This window comes from Brachycentrus maculatus, unplaced genomic scaffold (assembly GCF_059751285.1).
Source record: "Brachycentrus maculatus isolate JH-2025_06_01 unplaced genomic scaffold, ASM5975128v1 h1tg000222l, whole genome shotgun sequence".
Lineage (NCBI taxonomy): Eukaryota > Metazoa > Arthropoda > Insecta > Trichoptera > Brachycentridae > Brachycentrus > Brachycentrus maculatus.
Genome location: NW_028280973.1, coordinates 1404629 through 1417155, shown reverse-complemented (window position 1 = coordinate 1417155; position 12527 = coordinate 1404629). Strand labels below are relative to the sequence as shown.

The 12527-nt window shown below is 32.0% G+C and overlaps 4 non-coding genes across 4 annotated transcripts; all 4 read left to right on the top strand.

Moving 5' to 3' along the window:
• The first annotated feature begins 5971 nt into the window (after window positions 1–5971).
• Window positions 5972–6086, top strand: TRNAL-CAA (transfer RNA leucine (anticodon CAA)). The gene is made up of 2 exons: window positions 5972–6009; window positions 6042–6086. It is a non-coding gene; the product is annotated as a tRNA-Leu (tRNA).
• Window positions 6087–7024: 938 nt separating this feature from the next.
• Window positions 7025–7098, top strand: TRNAN-GUU (transfer RNA asparagine (anticodon GUU)). The gene has a single exon. It is a non-coding gene; the product is annotated as a tRNA-Asn (tRNA).
• A 417-nt stretch (window positions 7099–7515) lies between these two features.
• Window positions 7516–7587, top strand: TRNAC-GCA (transfer RNA cysteine (anticodon GCA)). The gene has a single exon. It is a non-coding gene; the product is annotated as a tRNA-Cys (tRNA).
• Window positions 7588–7876: 289 nt separating this feature from the next.
• On the top strand, window positions 7877–7948 carry TRNAA-UGC (transfer RNA alanine (anticodon UGC)). Its single transcript has one exon. It is a non-coding gene; the product is annotated as a tRNA-Ala (tRNA).
• Window positions 7949–12527: the final 4579 nt, after the last annotated feature.

Here is a 12527-nt window from a genome sequence, read left to right as displayed (position 1 = left end):
ATGAAGGTCGTCAGCCCCGTAAATGCCCGGACTTATGTAATTGGAGATAATCCAGATTTATGAACAAGTATTTGGACACATTCAAAATGTAATTATAACTTAATTATAATGTATACTGGTTTCGAAGCTAACCGCTTCTTTATCAAGACTGATTAATACTAAAACACTATCTACATAACAAAATTCAAAATATTTTGACGTTTAGGCAAAGGAGCTTGGGTAGATTTGGGTTTATTTTGTAGTCAAAAGGGATCAGGGATGTTGAGTGATTGGAAACATATTTAATAACGGACTTTTAGAAAAATCATTTTCTTGTGTATTTATTAGTAATAAATGATTATTAATTGCCTTTTTAATTTCTAATATTTCTAAGTAATCTAATTTACGTCCTCCATTGCATGTGAGTAATTTATTTAAACCTTTATTTGTATCAAACGAGTGATTATTTTCTATTAGGTGATTGGCAAATTTATTTTTAAATTAATTATTTTTAACGCAACAAAAGACGACAATCTCGACAAACATGTCATATCTTCCTTACGACAGATTTCAATTAGGATAGTGATTTTTTACATGAATTTATTTGCTAACAGGATTTTCACTTCAAATTGCATGTTTTATAAACTTACATTATCTATCAAACCCAAATAATGATTTACATATATAATCTATAATAATAATAAAACCCTTATCCGCACCCCAGTGGTGCATAGGGCACTGGTTCATATAAACGCAGTGTTATCTTGACCGTTTACACTTTCTAATCTATAGTTTTTGATTATCTTATTGATTTTTAATTTTTACAAATGTTTAGTAACAACGTCGCTCTTCGGATAGTTTAGTTATGTAGGGTTAAAATTGTTACATCAACATTTCTCCATTACATACAAAGATAAAATCTTTTTGTGACTAATCGCACACCTCCATCGTTTAGATGCGCATTAAACATTATTTTCTAACCACTTTGTGTAAGAAAGAAACAACCACACAATTAAAATAAGATCTCGTTTTTCATTTCTATTTCACTTTCATTTTTATGGGACCCTTTGAGATAAAAAGCACTTTTCATTTTTCTGAGGAAAACACAAATAATCATTACCATAACGTTTTCCCACAAAGGTATGTATATAACCACGCACCGAACAATGGGTATTTCAATGCATTCGACTTCCACAAACACAAACGTATCGTAAACATTTCTGGTACAAAGTGGGCGTCTTTATGAACATATTGTGAAAACTTAATTATCGCTGGTAGTTTAGGAACAACGTTTATGAGAATTCAACCGAAATTAGGTGAATTTTACGTAATACCAAAGTGAGTCAAATATGACCCGGATCTTTTATTTTAAATTCATTGAAACAAGATACAAAAATGCAAAAACCGTATGATTTTTCTGCGTTTTCCTGATTTCCTCGCGCATTTTTCTCATGATTTTTTTATATCCCGTCTGTAAAAAAAAGAGCTTTGCTTTGTAATAAAAGAGTTAAGTATAATGGCTAATTGAAGTAATCCTGGGTGTGGACCAATCCGACATCGGATCCGTGCTTGTTCATAAGAAACTCTTACGAAAGGTGGTATCATACATGATAAAAATAGTGAAGGACATTGGTAACATAAACCAAGCTAGGACACAAAATGCAGAACCCTCTTCTAGTGGAACGGAAGGCCTGCTGACGACAGTTGACAGTCCGGCTTCTCCTGAGAAGTTTTACGTGGTTTCCTCCCAGCAATGAGCAAATGCTGAAAAGTTCCTGACTGGCCCACACTACTTTATCCTTCCTGTTCCCAACAGAGATTAGAATAAAATATGTTCATAGCTATAAGAACCAAAAATCCACTTCATAATTTATAAATACATATTACATAATAAGCAACTGGCTTCAAACAGCAACCGACCAAAGGATACAGAAGAGACCTATATCCAACAGAGAAGGACAGAAGGCTAAAGAAGAAGAAGAAGATGATGATGACGATATAAAAAAAGAGTTTGGATTATTTGTCTGATGAAATTTGGCTGATTAAAAAAGCTATATGTAGTTCTAATACTGACGTTTTCAAGTACTATTTATTTATTTTATTTTATTTACGGTTAATGCTTTTAACAATATAAACAAAGATATGTACAAAAGCAATTAAGAATACACTGATAAAAATCATCACTTACAATAATCATCACTATCATGCAATAGATTTTATACAATACAATAGATTTTCAAAACAATTCGTCACATTACAGTTACATACTAGAAAGAAATCTGGAAAGACTTCCAGATTGGTGCAATAAAAATCTAGACTCACAAAAATGCCAAATTAAGGGATTCTACAAAAACAAGAAACCACTACCTTACCTTTTAATTACTATAAAAACAAAGTATAGGTACAACATTTTGAGTGTTCACAAATCTGGATTATCTCCAATTATATATATATATATATATATATATATATATATATATATATATATATATATATATATATATATATATATATATATATATATATATATATATAATTAAATATATACATATATATATATATATATATATATATATATATATATATATATATATATATATATATATATATATATATTCCAGGTTTGTGAAAAAGTATTTGGACAAACTCAAAATGTTGTAAATAAATTATGTGGTCAAATTATAAGCTAAAATAATAAAAATGAAAATGATATTTTCTGACGTTTCTCAAGTATGTGATTATAATCCAGGATTCGGACCTCACATACTGATGATAAGAGTTTCTGCTCAATAAAAAAAACTTCTTTTTTTATTGAGCAGAATTCTCACCAATAGACGTCTCTAGTGAAGTTCTAGTGATTCAAGAACAACGTTTCAAAATTGGTTCATAAATATATGTAGAACTTCCAAGAATTTGAGAAGTGTGGTTGTCAATAATGGGTAGAATTGGTGAATGTTACGCGTGTGTAAAGTGATCACTTAAACCAGCCTATGACGGTCGTCAGCTCCGTAAATGCCCAGACCTCCATATTCTTCTTCATCTATGGTGAGATGTCAAAAAATTATATTAAAAGTATAAGTACCTCGAATCGGTATTAGTAATACAAGTATCTTGAAAACTTAATTTTCGCGGTTTCTTAGATCAAACATTATACGTTGGTCGTGTAGAAATGAGGTTCTGTACCTACAATAAATAATAATACGTTAATAGCTAAAATAGGTAATACGCGACACGATTCAAAAGTAGGACTCTCTTAGACACGAATATTAAAACATTATCTGGAATCAATTATTTATTATAAAATTACAGTAATTATTTGTAAGTCGTTACAAACGTTAACTTTCTATCAAACTTTTAAATCAATTACCTTTTTAATATAAAGTTTGTTTTACATAAAAAAGTTAAAAATTACAACATTTTTTCAATGGATCATTGTCAGACGGGAGGAATATCTAATTTAACATACTCAACCTATAAAGGATTGTATTTGACTCGTTTTGTGTTTATAACAGCCGATATAATCAATATTTTCATTCATAATTTTCTTTTGGAAAATTCGCCTTCGTAAATACGTTGTTTTCGTAAGTTGGTTATGAATGACATCGCAGAAAAGATGGACTTATTTTAATATTGGTAACATTGCTAAATTATTGGCGGCTCTATATGTTGATGTCTATGGTCCAATGTTAACTCTAAAATCCCATTTATTTAAAGCTTTTCGCCTAAATAAAATACCCGCCATTAAACTTAAATTTGAATTTATTTGTACAACCACATAAACATGACATTTCAATCTATAAATAGTGTATTTTGCCAGTTTATAGAACGTTGAAAACTTCATAATTTGCATTATAAAGTCAAAATTGCATATTTTCATGTCGATGTTTTTTGCCAGTATACCCACGATATAAGCTTTTATATCGCTCACTCCTTTCAAGAACGTCATAAATCAAAAAACTTGATTTTTCAGGAGAACGTTTTAAAAGTTTAAATATAAAAAACGATGTATTTAAAATAAATATCAAGCCACTTATTGAACTTTTTACTGTGCATCAGATCTTTTTAGGTAAAACCTGAAGGTTTATTCTCCATTTGAAAAATATTTAAAATATTTTTTTAAAATAATTAAACAATACCTTTTCTTCAAAATGCAAAAACAACACTTTCTGCCCTGTAGCGGGTAAATATTGAGTTAAAAATATGCCCTTTTTGCTGGGATATAGTACATTTTCTGGGTATTCCAAAAACATGCACAACTAAAAATTGTCGATTTTTTATTTATGACGTTCTTGAAAGGAGTGAGCGATATAACACTTGTATTTACTCTTAAAGAATCACAGTCAAATTAATAACAGTAGATAGTATTGGTGACGAAACAACAAACCAGTGTGAAATCTACACCTGTGTTGTTCCTAACGAACTAAGTACCTACCTACTTGAGGTGAAGTAGGTACTTGCCTATTTTATTTATCTATGTTCCAACGCTAATACTGACGAGTCATGCTGCTCCCAGTAAAAAGGTCTATGCTGTATTGAAGAAAATTAAATTAAATACCAAATTATAATCATTAGGTAGTGACAAAAACATAAGTTGTCCTGTACATAAAAAAATGTCCCTTATAAAATGCGTCCTCTATCGCAAAAACGTTGCACTCTTATACATCTCATACTTTAGGGGTCGGCAACGTGTCACTCGCGAGCCACATGTGCTCTGCAATTTGTGTCGCTCTTTCTTTGTTAAATTCAAAATGACTTTTTACAGTTTTTAAAAAAAAAATATTCTGTGCATTAAAATAAATCAGAACTTTTGAATACGTTCTTTGGTTACATTATGCCTTCTTTACTTAAAGAATGCATAGTAAATACATGAATCGTTGAATATTAAAAGGTATACCTTTAAATATTTTTTAATAACAGAGATACTTTAAAAAAACTATTTATTTTAATAAAAAAGGCGTTATCAAAATCATGCTTGCGATAATTTATATATCTATAATCGATAAAAGTATATCTGATTAAAAATTTGTTACCTAAAAAAGACTTGTTGGTTACTTTAAACATTCAATTAATTAAATTTAATTATTGTAAATTTAAAATTGGCTCCCCAAAAATTTTAAAACCGTTTTGATATTCAAGTTTGGCTCTTTTGGTCCAAGAAGTTGTCAACCCCTGGCCTACGTAATCAAATAAATATTAATGTACCATAAAGAATACGAAAGGAGTATCCTTTCGTCTATAAAATTCACTAACATTTTACGCTTCTATGTATACTTTTATATTGTTATTCATATAGCGCCCTTGATGATTTCTCACAAAAACGGCGCAATATAACTAGTCTAATAAATAAATAAATTATTACTATCGCCAAAGGCTAATTCCTAGAACGGATGATGGTTTTGGCGCTTTTGTAATAAAATCTTTTGAAATTTCTACAACGCAACTTTTCTCTACTAGTAATTTTCGATTAATACATACATTCCAAATAATCGTTCTACCTGCCTTATATTTTTATTCCTAATTTTCCTTATCCGTATTAAACATTTGATTTCACTTTTATCATAAGAAAGTTCACCTGAATGTTTGATATAAATAAATAAACCATTAAATACGAAAAATAATTGTAATTTGGGTATTTTTTTTACTTGAAAAGTCTAATTTTTGGAAAACAATATTTTAATTAATAATACTGGCATCTAGCGGTTTTTCACAATACTAAAAATAGTATTGACATTTATTGAATTTTATTTTTAAATTATGGTTTAACACGTTAATCCTTGTAATTTAACATAGATGTCACTATAAACTACGAAACTCAATAAAAAATTGCATCTCATTCATTATATTTTATATTTCTTCATAAAATTTACTCTCGAAAAACGGGGCAATTTAATTTATGCGTATTATACAATAGTTTTTGAATATCAATTAGAGTTTTTACTTATTTTATCATTGCTGTGTTTTAAATACATTAATTTCGTTGTGCCTCTCACTTGTCAGGATGGCCGAGCGGTCTAAGGCGCCAGACTCAAGGTTTACCTTACCCGTAATAACGGGGCGAGCTCTTCTGGTCCTCTCTGAGGGCGTGGGTTCGAATCCCACTTCTGACACAAACTTTTTGCAAAATATTTTTTTTTCGTTTTTATAAAACTCAAATATTTTTTGTAAATGTATGCGAATGTTTTCACCTAGAATTACATGAAATTATAGTCACTTTAAACATAAAGGCCACTCATAAGCAGGAATAGGTAATGAAACTTATGTTGAACCTAAGGAGGAACATGACAAGTGTTGCATAAATCGTACCTTGATTTCTACCTAACAAAATGTAAATGTGCAAAACATTCTCATAAGTATCTATCGCCGTAATCAACTCGTGTCTCGAAGAACCAAGATTTGATAAATTAGTAAAAAGAAAAACATTCACACATCGCATTAATGTTTCTTTCCTTCACTTTTAACCCTGAAAACTCGTCAGGCGGACTACGCAATTAAAAACGTGGAAATTATCAAAAGTATTTATTAAAAATAGTAACATGGACGTCCATTTATAGTTTTGTATGTAATCTATGATATAGAATAGAAGAATAGAACGGAACACCAATCTGTCTTTGCAAACAATCATCGCTTCTTCCATATTCACGAATATCGTCATTCAACCCTATCTACCTATATACATACCTACATATAACTATCTACATGTAAATATCAATTTGTAAGAACGAAAAATTCCAAATCATTACTGTAAAGCGCCATCGAGGAGATTTCTCACGAAAACTTTCTAAGTAAATATTGACCATACATATTTATTATCATCATGTAAAATAATTTAAAAGTACGGATAGACATGTTGAAGGTCAAGTAATGGAATTTTCGAGGAATTATAATTGGATTTTTTAATCTTGGTTGTGTTTATGTTTCTATATTTGGAGGACCATCATATTTTGTATTTCGGTTGAAAAGATTCCTCATGTATTTTTTAATTATTTCATACACACAATTTTACGCATTTACTACATAAATAGTATTTTTGTTGCACTGGGCACAAGCCTTCGTGGCGCAATCGGCTAGCGCGTTCGGCTGTTAACCGAAAGGTTGGTGGTTCGAGTCCACCCGGGGGCGATTCTTTTTTGTCATTTTATGTTTTAAATTCTATGAAGCTATTCTATAAGCATTATCGATAAAATTAAGAAAAGTGTGTTGTGAGATGGTTTGGACATGTAGAACGAATGAGTGAGGAAAGAACGGTAAAACAAATTTATGAGGCGAATGTAATTGGCGAGCAAAGGAATACCGGGAAAAACAAGGCACGATCAGGTATGCAAACCAGGTATACTTGAAAGTGGTCAAGTTAGGAGTCGTATAATCGGCGGGTATGTATGAGGATATGCATGAACGTGGAAGAGGCGAAGAATGTTTGAAAGACAGAGTGGTGTGGCATTCTATTATCTCTGCCTACTTTAAAACTTCGTATGTGTATGTATTTCTATTTATACGGGCCATATTTTATATATCTTAAATTTGACAGTTTGACCGTGTGGGGATATAGCTCAGTGGTAGAGCATTCGACTGCAGATCGAGAGGTCCCCGGTTCAAACCCGGGTGTCCCCTGACGAAGAGTTCTTTTTGATGAATTTTATTTTCCAAGGACAACTACTTAGTTTCTGAAAAGGACTAAAATCATAGACTTTGTTTTTTGTTGTTGTATATATTTGTGTTTATCCGTGTAATCCATTGAAGAAAGATTTTCCAGAGTGATGATTGGAAGCACGCATATTCGTAAAGAGCCACAATATTAAAAAATATACATTTCAATTAGTAATCAGTTTTCTTATAAATTTGTCTAATTAATAAATTGTATGAATTTTTATATGCTGTAATCCAGACACTTTGTCTACATGGGGATGTAGCTCAGTGGTAGAGCGTTCGCTTTGCATGTGAAAGGCCCCGGGTTCGATCCCCGGCATCTCCAAATTATTTTTGCATTTCATTTGTATTTTTTTATATCTTATTGAACACATTGAATATGATGCTTAATTTAAAAATATGGAATGCTTCCAATATATAATTTTTTAAATACGTCACGGAAGAGACTATTTTCGCGATTTAAGCAAAATCCGATAAAATTTGACCTTGTAACGAAAATCCCTATCCCCTGTAGCTTTACTATTGGTTGTAGGAATTTAAAATTTTTATCGAACAGTTATCGTTATATGTAGTAATATTTGGATTTGGAGGACATGGTCGAGAGTGAAAGTAGGTACCTAAATAAAATATAACGATGAAAGTTGTTACAAAATGTTACTACACCAAAAATTCAAGAACGGTGTCAATTTTTTGGGTCAGCGGAGAAATTCACGTCAAAAAGGTACGACGAGTTGTTGGATTTTTTTTAAACATGACATAATTAACTAAAATAGAACATAAAATCTTGTATTAAGAGCGCCCTTGAGGTAGTAGTTTACGAAAATGGCGCTATGTATGTAATAAATTATTCACATTTATCATTATTATTATTAGACAAAATAAAGTAAACATTATTTAATATTGTAAAATAAATTGTGGATCAAGTAAGGAATTATCTAATTTAATTTCAATCCCATTATAAATCCCTTTATCTGTATTCGCAGTATTTGTACATAATCCAAACTAAGCCATGTTCTCTCCGATTTCGCGGCTTCTGATATTATAGATTTATTTAATATATTGTTATCCACCTTGATGTCTGTTCTTTCTCAGCATTTCTTTTCCATGTTATAATGGATAAATTTAAACGCTGTGTTTCACTCTCTCTCGCTGCTCGCTGATAGTGTGTGAAGGAGAGTTTTATTTACCAGTGCTTACTATTTGTTATTTTATTATTATTTTATATTATTTTTTGACATCTCATCAAAGATGAAGAAGAATATGGAAGTCTGGGCATTTACGGGGCTGACGACCGTCATCGGCTGGTTTAAGTGATCACTTTACACACGTGTAACATTCACCAATTCTACCCATTATTGACAACCACACTACTCAAATTCTTGGAAGTTCTTTATATATGAACCAATTTAGAAACCTTGTTCTTGAATCACTAGAACTTCACTAGAGACATCTATTGGTGAGATGTAAAGAAGCTTTTTACTAAGCAGAAACTCTTATATTAGTATGTGAGGTCCAAATCCTGGATTATAATCACACACATGAGAAACGCCAGAAAATACCATTTTTATTATTTAAGCTTATAATTATTATTTTATGTTTAAGACTTTTTGTTTCTCCATTAGTGTATTCTTTTATTAGAAACTGTATATATCGCTCACTCCTTTCAAGAACGTCATAAATCAAAAATCGTCAATTTTCAGTTACGCATGTTTTCGGGATGCCCAGAAAATGTACTATATCCCAGCAAAAGCGGCATATTTTTAACTTAATATTTACCCGCTACAGGGCAGAAAGTGTTGTTTTTGCATTTTGAATAAAAGGTAGTGTTTAATTATTTTTTTAAATATACTATATATTTTTCAAATGCAGAAAAAACCTTCAGGTTTTGCCTAAACAATCTGTTGCACAGTAAAAAGTTCAATAAGTGGCTTAGTATTTATTTTCAATACATTGTGTTATATTTTCATACTTTAAAAACGTTCTCCTGAAAAATCAAGTTTTTTGATTTATGACGTTCTTGAAAGGAGTGAGCGATATGTATTATGTTAAAGGCTTTAGCCGTTCAATAAATAAATAAATAAACGTATCTTCTGAAGAAAAACAAGTGGAGGTTTGGAGAGCACCATAATCCGTGCAAAACATCTCTCCCCACAAAACCATGAAGCGCGCGCGTGTCATGTTAAAAGATCAGGTCTTGCCTATCGTGCAATGCATCTCTATCCTCCGTGGAAATGACATGAAATAATGTTGAAATCGGCTCAGATTAAACTGCTAACATCGCAAATGATAGCGGTGGAACATGTGACTATAATGTACACAAATATGACGAATTTATTTCATTATAAAAGTAACACGCAATTTACGCCTTCCGAGTATCACGGAACTTCGTGGACAGCTGTTTGAACACTGATACGAACACCAGACTAAATATGTCAAGTGTCGATAATGAGATAAATTGATATCAACCATAATCGACGTTGTTAAGAGAAAGGTGAAAGGACCTTCATCCGTTGCGTCAGAAAATCTACATTACAAAAGCTAATCAGAACACTCATTCCCAAAGAGAGCAGTATTGCTCATAGCCTTCAGTATAGCACAAAATTAGACTAAATTTCTAAAAAAAACGATAATTTTAATCATATTAAAGATTAAGAAAAGTTCTTTAAGATGGTGTGGACATGTGGACCTAATGTATAACGAGAGAATGGCCAAGAAAGTATATTTGGCAAATATGAACAGGAGAGCAGAACGAGGATGGCCAAAAAAGACTTGGCATGACCTGAACTATCAGAACTTAAAATCTGGTGGCGTAAAAGTCTGCGTAATCGGGGGGCATATATGACTAGATGTATGGATCTGAAGGATGCGAGGAGTGTATGTCAGGACATAAGAGTTTGTCGTTCCATCCTTTCTGCCTACTTCTGCTGAGAAACGGCGTGATCGTAGAAGTAGTAGGAGAAGTATATAAATTTACTCTAAGGAGCATATCTGGCAAGAGTCTACTAGATAGAATAAGGAACACCAGGATAAGAGAATATGCGAGATCTAAGATGCCGGAAGGAGGCAGAGACAACGAAGAAGACAATAGTATGCGCATGTGAGGAGAATGGAACAATCCAGACTCCCCTACGGCCAATCCCAAGGTAGGCGACTCCCGGGTAGACCAGCAAAGAGATGGATTGACAGCTGGGAATCAACATCGCAGAAGGCTAATACCTCTTAAAAACTGGCCACAAGGCAGAATTAGATGATGAAGATAAATATACATATCGCTCACTCCTTTCAAGAACGTCATAAATCAAAAAACTTGATTTTTCAGGAGAACGTTTTTAAAGTTTATAAATATAATACAATGTATTAAAAATAAATATCAAGCCACTTACTGAACTTTTTACTGTGCAATAGATCTTTTTAGGTAAAACCTGAAGGTTTTTTCTCCATTTGAAAAATAGTTTGTTTATTTTAAAAAATACTTAAACAACACCTTTTCTTCAAAATGCAAAAACAACACTTTCTGCCCTGTAGCGGGTAAATATTCAATTAAAAATATGCCTCTTTTGCTGGGATATAGTACATTTTCTGGGCATTCTGAAAACATGCACAACTGAAAATTCACGATTTTTGATTTATGACGTTCTTGAAAGGAGTGAGCGATATATCAGTGAAATAAATACCGGTTATACGTACCTACTGTAATATATATCTTTCTATGCTGTTTTATTCAAAAACATGTTTTTTCTTGTATGAAGCTTACTACAAAATAAACAAAGATTTGGGCATTTCGAAGAATTGAGTATGACTGATTGTGATAATGATAATACCCTAATTGGTCGGGCGCCTGGTGGCTCCGAGATAACTGTGTATCACGGCTATATTCCCAATTATCAGCTTTTCAATGAACATCCATAAATGGTTATCAAAGTAATTCCTAGACGTGTTGATAAAGCAAACAACGCAGATGTTATATTTGATTCAGGCATTTGATTAGCAACACACTCACCATTTGTCAAAATAAATACCACATGACCTTCATATTTCAGTATTGTGTCTGCAATAATATTGCTTTGTTTCGGTTTCATTTTGCCCCATCTATTTTTGTATGTTTTTATTTCATCATGTGTCGAGTTGTGATCCCGTGTGATCGCGGACTCTTGAGTCAGAGTTTCTCGGTTCGAACCCACTCTATCACAATTTGATACCTATTTCTAGTAATGATCCGCTTAGGCTCACAGAAATGGTCTGAAATTGATTTTTTTTGTAAATAATAAAAACACAACTTTTTCTCTCTTTTAAAAAAATAAATAAATATAAATATTAGTAGAATATTTCATATTTATTATAAATAATGTTGAGATGAAACGATGACCACACAATGAAGTAAAAATTCATGAACTTATGGCAAAAACTGAGATTTTTTACAGAGGATCAAATAACTGTCTTTTTTTCTTCAGTTTGTTTAAAATAACTAAACCTAATGTATTAGAAATCGTACAAATAAAACTAACTAACCATCACGCCGCTTCCCTGCAGGGGTAGGCAGAGACAAAAGAACGCCACACCACTCTGTCTAAGCAAACATTCTTCGCCTCTTCCACGTTCATGCATCTCCTTATACATACCCGCCGACCACTTTCAAGTATTTGGCATACCTGATCGTGCCATGTTTTTCTCGGTCTTCCTCTGTCGGTCTTCCTTCTATGTACAAATAGGTGTACAAATATAGCCGTAGATGTACATAGTAAGAATTAATGCTGGTATGTATTATAGGAATTTCTTATAATTTATCTGGATGCCTTGTATATAGACGGATGCTAAACATATCCTTTAGGGACCCAAAAACTAATTTTTGGATAAGGGAAAGACCAAGCTAACAGACGTGGCTCAGAGTATCGCAGAACAAAAGT